This window comes from Rhinopithecus roxellana, chromosome 5 (genome assembly GCF_007565055.1).
Source record: "Rhinopithecus roxellana isolate Shanxi Qingling chromosome 5, ASM756505v1, whole genome shotgun sequence".
NCBI classification, from domain to species: Eukaryota; Metazoa; Chordata; class Mammalia; order Primates; family Cercopithecidae; genus Rhinopithecus; species Rhinopithecus roxellana.
The window spans coordinates 71,110,221-71,118,722 of record NC_044553.1 but is presented as its reverse complement, the minus strand read 5'-3'; positions in this window follow the sequence as shown (position 1 = coordinate 71,118,722).

Sequence of the window (8,502 nt, the reverse complement as noted above, 5' to 3'; positions counted from 1 at the left end):
TCCTTGTTTCTAAGAGTTTTCTGTCTCCCAGGGAGGAGTCCTCTGATTCATGGGTCAAAAATCAGCATGTAACAAATTGGTTAGTTATATGCATAAAAATAGCATCCTGTAAAGGGGTTTATGGAATCGATAGCTTTGGGTAGCATACTATGGGGCCCAGTGAATCTGTGATGTTTGGTTTTCAAAATTGAGGAAATAATAATGATATCAACAGTCATGAAGAAAATGATAAATTTGGGAAAACATGAACTCTTTTAGACAAAGTATGTTTGTTTAAACACACAAATAATAAAATATGATAGCAAAACATTTTTGTTTAAAATAAAAAATAAAAATATTTGCTTTCTAAATAAAAAAATACTACAAAAGATTAGATAGCAATTTAGTAGCATTTGGACGGAGATCATATCACCTGACGGAATATGTACAACTGAGCTATAACGAGAAATTTGTAAAAAGAAACATGTTGTTGACTAGATGGGATGAACTGGGACCTGTGTTTATTTTTTGTGTAGAATCATTTAGTAAATTTTGGGACAACTTTATCATGCAATGGAAGGGAATAGGTGACAGTGATTTCTTTACAGCTTAAAGTTTACAAATTGAGCATGATGAAAAGTAAGGAAATCTGCAACTATTGTATTGTAAATGCCATGAAGTATTTTTCTATTTTAGCTACTGGCATGAAACATAAATATATGAAAAATTTTTTTGTCAAGGTAGGGCATTTAATTGTTCGGATTTTCTCGGAAATCGCAGTTGAGTCCAGAAATCAATTACAAAAGCAGTGTGCTTTGCTCCATTTTTTTTTTTTTTTTTTTTTTTTTTAACAACACTTTTCATTTGTCTCTGAACAGGTTTTGCAAGAAACCCATTCTATAGGCAGGTGGCTCCCTGCTCTGCTGTTTTGGAGCTTCAATCACTAGTGACATGCCTGAAATCCACAAAGTCCTGGGTGTCTCCTTTAGCTATCATCATCTGAAAGACATCTAAAAGGGTTTTTTAGTGCTTGAGAGAATTAGGTTTCATTTCTGGCATTCCACAATATAAGTGGAAAAGTTGATCCACACTGACATGAAGGGCTCAATTCTGCATGAACTTTTTGTTTTCCACCAGAAATAATCCTTTCCTTTTTGTCTTTTTTTTGTGTAAGGCTCACGTTCATTGAAAACTTCTTGACTCTTTCCTAGAGACATATAGCTGAGCAAACTAAATCTGTCCCACTGACACTGACATCTATTAGCAAAAGGATGATTATTTTTTAATACTAGAGACATGTTTACAGAATGACTGAACTTGCTAAGCAGCAAAATACAGAGACAGTGCACTGAGACCAAGAAGAGTCAATCATCAACCACTCCTGTTGTTTTAAAATAGACTTAATATGCTTTTAAAAGAGTATTATTTCAATAAAATAATCCACAAATAAATACAAAACAAAAGGGCAAATGTAGAGACATATTGCAAGTAAGCATGCATACCAAAAAGGTAAGTGCAAATTAGATTTGAATATTCATGAGTCACAAATCATTGACAGTTTGAAATAATGCAAAACAGCTTTATAAATGAGGTTAAGGCAAGGGACATCAAAGAAATGCATCGTTAAATCAATAGCAGTTTGTGCATATACTTGTAAATTGCGGTTACAAGTTTTGTGACATGGGAGAAAAAATAACTGTGTATCTGATGAAGGAGGAAGACACATAAATATTCCTTTTGTATATTGTATTTTTGCAATTCGTCATGCACTTGGAGCCCAGCCAGGTAGAAAGTGGTTGGACATCATATTCCCTCACCAAGACAGAGTTTTCTTTTCAGAGACAGAGTGTCAGGCCTATGCCTGAAGAGCACTTGCTTGCTCTGCTAAACAATTCAACATGCAATGACTTCTGTAGAGTTGCTTTCCAAAATGAAGATTAGCATCTAGCATACATCACTTTAGAGGCTGGTCAACTTTAAATCTCTTCATAGTAAAATAACTTCAGTTGTAGAGCATACTGTCTAGTGGTTGTTTTCCTATTTGGCGGGGAGCAGATGAATTCAAAGTATAAGAACAATTTGTAAAAATACTTTGGAATGATTAGAGATGTATAGCCATTACTTTTAATGGCAAAAACTGCAACTTTGCACCAACCTAATAACTTATAGGTAACCTTGTAATTTAAATAAAAAACATTTTTATTTTTGTTCAGCAAGTAACTATTAATTTGATACAGATCTTTCTTTTTTTTTGTACCAGTGGCTTTTTGGTGTATGTGTGTGTGTGCATGAGAAGAGTTGTTTGAAATGATAGGACTTACAGATCAAAAACTTGTTTAGGACTTACCTTAAAGCAAAATCATTTCCAACTGATTTTTTCTCACAAGTTTATATTTGGGTTACTATCTTTAAGTTATGATATATTTCTTCAAGACACTACTGTGCAAGCCTCTTTACTGTGTTCTGTCTGCTTTTTTTGATGACTGAAGCTAGTGACATCACATGAAAATCATGGCATACAGTAGCACTAATTTTTGGAAGAGTCTGGGGAACTGTGGTCTGTTTAGAAAATTAATCTATATCTTCTGGCTAGACCATGCTTCACAACAGATATTTAGATTTGGGAAGTGAAATGCCAATGAAGCATAACCAGAAAGAGAGCCCTCTGTCCTGTTGCCAATTTCCTACTCCACTACGAAAGAAGCTAAGATGACTTCTGTATGGTTAGTAATCAAGAATATCCATGAATTCCAAAAGCTATGGCCTTGATATTTTTTTAAAGGTCTTTATGTGATGTCAGCATTGATTCAGGGCACATTTAGCATTATATTTGTAAGCCATATATTGTTATATTTGTCCTATAGCTAAAAATTTCTTGACTTTCAAAAGTTATTAACTCATTTGATGTTAATAAGTATTTCTATTATTCCTTTCAATAAATGCTTTGTCGTGATATAGTATCAGACTATTTACGTTATCCAAACTTAATTTATGTTATTAATTGATTAGCCACAATATTTGATTTAATGATTACCAGTTGTAGGGGTATATATTGGTAAACACTATTTTTTTTCCCTCTAACTAAATTTATTTCCATTAAGTCATAGTTACTAAACTTTCTTGACAAGGAGGATAATTTACAACAGCTATATACTTGATGATTTTGATTAAGTCTTTCTATGTATGTGTGTGTGAATATATTTTGTTTGTTTGTTTTTTGGTTTTTGGTTTTTGGTTTTTTTTTTAGACGACGTCTCCCTCTGTCCCAGGCTGGAATGCAGTGGTGTGATCTCAGCTCACTGCAATCTCCTCAGGGTTCAAGCGATTCTCCTGCCTCAGCCTTCCGAGTAGCTAGGATTACAGGCGTGCACCATCATGCCCAGCTAATTTTTATATTTTTAGTAGAGACAGGCTTTCACCATGTTGGCCAGGCTGGTCTCAAACTCCTGACCTCAGGTGATCCACCTGCCTCGGCCTTGCAAAGTGCTGGGATTACAAGCGTGAGTCATTGCGCCCAGCCGAATATCGGTTTTTAAAAATCACTGAATCTGCAAATTAAAACATAACATGTTGAACTAGCCAAGGAATCTAAACATTATTATTCTCCATCCTTACAATCTACAGAGGTAAGAGACAAGCCATTTCAGGTTTTCTTCTGCCGTTTTAAACTGAGGGAGATTTTTACATTCAATTTTGATTTCTAGAGCAAGAAAGTGCCTGACCAGTCAAGGCCATCACTGAGATCAATTTCTTTAACCACCCCCCTTGTCTTGGATCAAGAAATTAAAGAATCTAGGAGCTGTCATTTTTGGTAATTCAATATCAAAATGAAAGAAAGATAGAATAACATGAAAGGCTTACCATTGATTCTGAATTACTTAACAATGAAATACTGAATTCCAATGAAGTCTTATGAAAAAGAAAACACTCTCTCTCCATCCTAAATGTCACCCTGGGAGACCCTTGGACCTCATGCTCATTTTGCTATGTAAATAGAATTAATTTTATCTGGACAGAACAGTGGAGTGACAGTTAAGGGGCTTCTATTTTCTGTTCTGCCACTAACTGCTACTATGAACTTTCATAAGGTACTTCAAATTCTTTGGATTGCTGTTTTCTCAATTATAAAAGAGAAAGCTGGTCTAGAACTGGCAGTTTTCAAACTGTGCCTCTGAACCCTTAGGGCTGCAAGGAACCAGCAGAAGTCTTGATGGGAAAAAGACCATTTACTTTTTTTTCTGGTTTGCATGTGATCTTCGCAAAATTTAATTTGAGGAAAGGAAAATGACTTTAAAAGTTTGACAAACATTAAATTTAAAAAATTGCTAAGATGTATCTTGCTTTGATAATTCTAATCTGTAACCCATTTTGTTTTGTAACTATGCTAGAGAATATTGGAGTGAACAGAATTGTCATATTCTTGGCTTCTCCTTTTAAATAGACGTTGTAAAAAGAATTCCTAAACCTTATAGAAAGGAGGGCTAGAAAACACAAACTGGAAGGTAAGATCTTAGTACAATTTTAACTGAACTTATATGTGATGTCAAGACAACTGCTGAACATGGTATGCGCACCTCTCAGCCAGGCCTGCTGTTTCCCTGGGCCACAATGCTACACAATCCCAGGGGGCACCATTGTGTTGGAGTTTAACTGAACGATGCCCTTGAATGTTGTTGACGGATGCATCGCCTATGTGGCTTATATCAGGCGCGGCTTTTTCATCATTTGGTCAAGAGCTACTTCTCTTTCAAGGTCTACTTCAGAGATCCTAGCGTGATTCATACCCTCTTACTACCTCCTTTCTTCAAAATTAGTTTCTCCCTCCTTTGTGATTTCAGGGCATTTTGTTTTAACCTTTTAAAGAATACTATGCCACTGTATTATAGTTAATAGTATTTGGGTGCCCATCTCCCTTGTTAGGTTTTGAGCTTTTAGAAGGCAGGGGCTGGGTTTTAATCTTATTTGAATTTTTTTGTGTGTGTGGTTTTTGTTTATTTGTTTGTTTTTTGGTTTTGAAACAGGATCTTCCTTTGTCTCCCAGGCTGGGACGCAGTGGCACAATCACTGCTCACTGCAGCCTTGACCGTCTGAACTCAAGTGATTCTCTCATTTCAACCTCCCAAGTAGCTGGGACGACAGTCATGCACCATCATGCCTATAAAGATAATTTAATTTATAATAAATTATTTATACAAACAAAAATACTCAGTATATTTTCCCAAGACCTTGATAAAACATGACAGTGGTATTCTTTTCTTGCTATATATACTCAATTAAACACAACAAATACCATGCTGATTGTATGCTCTTCTACATGTTAAGGGGGTATCAGGTACGAACCCCATCCAGGGAGCATGGGTGTCAATAAAACCTATATCTTTCATAATTAAAATATGAGGCAGTACATGATTAGTGCTGTATTATAAGTGTGAACCAAAGTGCTTTGGGAGTTCTAAGGGATTGGGATTAATTCAATGATTGCACATAAAATCAGTTTGCACATAAAATCACTTTGGTTTGGAGCAGTGGGATTTCAGCAGGCAAAAATATACAAGGGGCAAGGGTAGGGGCAAGGTCCAGCATGAAGATGATGGGGATTTTATGGTATGTGAGAATGATTACATATTAGATACAGAAATAGTATAGATTTTGCAATAGTTGGGAAGAAGCCTGGAAAATTAGGTAGAAGTTAAGTATGGTATTAATTACTTAAATACCATACTAAAAAGTTTAGAATTACGTCCCTGAAAAATTGGAACTCATCAAATGAGAAGCAAAAGAAGAAAAACTTGGATTTACAAAGCTTAGTCTGGTAATATTAGGCAAAATTAATTGAAGGGCAAACTTTGAAGATGGGGAGACCAGGATAAGCAAAAGATAATCTGAGGACTTAATTTGGAATATAGCTATGAAAAAGAAAGGAGAGAATGAATGTGACAGTAAGATAAAGAATAAGAAGTTGAAAATATTTCTGAAATACACTAAATAGAAGATATGGAAGTGGTATTGTGACAAATTATTACACAAACTTTCAATCTGGTATTAATTTTCAATACCTTTGGTGCCTCCAACGTTATTAAAATATTAAATAAATTAATCATTAGTAATAGTCATGTTTATTTTTTACTGAAGTGGTAATGTTATTCTTCAATCTGTTGTCACATTTGTCACACTTGCCATTAGGTAATCAATCTATCAAGGGTCTTATTCACAATTCTTACAACCAAAGACTTAAATATCTCATTTTTCCTATTTTAGGGTCCAGGCATGGAATGTTTCTTAGTAACTTTAAACAGAATTCAAAAACACCCATACTGATAATATATGTCAATTTAGAACACTCTAAAATGTGAGTTATCATATAATATTGTATTTAAAATAATCAAAAGCTATTATACTTGGTTGCTAAATTTTGATTTAGACACTCCTAAGTGCTGAAGGAATGCCCTCATCTTACATTTTTAAAAGTTCACTCCAGGGTCAACAGTGTTGGTACAAGATACAGAGATTGAATCTGTCAAGGGGAGATGTCCTAGAGAAGAAAACAAAGCAGGTACATACTTGCAGTTATTTGCTGCTGAGTACCTACAGAATTGGATTCCATTGTTTATTGGTGGTGACTGGGGCTGATGGCCACTCTGGAATGCAGAAAAAGGAGGAGGAGGATGAAAGGGACAGGATGCCTCAGGGATCCATTCCCTGGGCTCATTCTTTCTCTTATTCTCCAGTTCCTCCTCACCAAAGACCCCGGGACACACGCTCCACTCCTCCTGTAGGACTTCCTCATCTTCAGATCTTTGAGACATGGCTGGTGGAGGGGCTCAGTAATTTGAGAGATCTTTCCCTTAATAATATACTAAGAAGCTTAATAATCTGCTATCTAGATATTGATCCTATCTTTGGGTAAGGGGTCACAGAAACCTTGTAAGTTAAAAAAAAAAGTGTTTTTTTAAAAAAAACAAAACTCCAGGAAAGGAGATATAACACATTTTCTTAGAAATCCTTCCTGGAATCCAAAATATTTTACTATATGAGTTGAAAATATTATCTATTAAAAGTGCAATTTATGTGTAGGGCATCAAACAGAATTTTATTGATACAAGTAGGTAAAAATATTTTTTTCTTCATAAAATACTGGTATTTTTGTAATTGAATGCTAACAATACGGATAGTAACTACAGAATTGGATTCCATCATTTATTGGTGGTAACTGGGGCTAATGGCCACTTTGGAATGTAGAGAATATTTATTCAATGTTGATTGAATAGACATTAAAACAGAAACATTTTTAATTGATCAATATTGCTTATATGGCTCAATTTTCTCAAATGTTTTATTGTATTCTTCTAAACAAATAGTACTCAAAATTCCTATGAAGCCTTTTTTTTTTCATTTAAGATAGGAGAGAAAAGAAAGGGACTGATTAACACAAAATTCAGGATAGTCGTATCTATGCAGGAAGAGAGGGAAGAAGGATGGATTGCAGAGGGGTTCATGGTTCCAAAGTTACTGGTAGCGTTTCATATCTTCAGTTGGATATGGGATACACAGATGTACATCTTATTTATTTACTTACTCGTGTTGTTGCATGTAAGCTACAAATAGTTTGTGTCTGTTTAATATTTGATAAAATTATTTAAAGCAGATAATTGTAAGACATGGTACAAGTAAAGGTAACGATATAATTATTTAAAAGAAATAATGACACTGCTGCCATCCTTTAGGGTTACTAGGGCTATGGAAGTAAGCAATTGGCTGTTTTTCAAAGTGTCTTGAGTTTTCTGTTCCAATCTATTAAACAAATAAGGTATTAAATACTATGGGAAAACTGAAGTAGAAAAACAGGAGAAAGACCTAAAATACGGTGCTAAGGAATTGCAGCTCTTTCAGGCGAGGACCTGAGTGGGGCTGTTGAGACATATGAGGACTCTGTCTTCTGTTTGAAACAGGGAAAGACTGCTGACAACTAGCATTGTGGGGTGTGCTTTGCATGGCTCTTTCCAGAGTTCAAATCAGAGAACTGTAATTCAGCCATGTGACGTGAACCAGTTGTCCTTAATTTCAAAATTATTATTGCATCATTTTCTGTCAGAATTATCGATTACTGTTTATTTATCGATCAAGACTAGTAATAAGACCCAGAATGGTAAAGAGCCGACTGTGTCCTTGAAAATGTTCAGGAGAGGCACCAGTGGTGTCTATTTCCTCAGGAATTCAGCTTTTACTGAGCATTACTCTGTGTTTATTTCTATCCTTCCTGTTCAATCTTTGTTTTTCTTTTGTCAACCCTATTTGCTCTGAATAGTTGAAAAAAACGTCCTAGGGTTTGTTATAAAGTGGGATCCTAACTCATGCTGAATCAAAAGTAAACTACATGTCCTGGGTACATTCATGACTTTAGTTCTCTTAAAACTGAAATGGAATGGAATCGGTAGCCTAAAGGTGAAGCCTCTAAATCCCTTTATTACCCAAACCCTTATAATCTCTTTGTTTTTAACAAAGTATACACAAGAATGGTAGCAG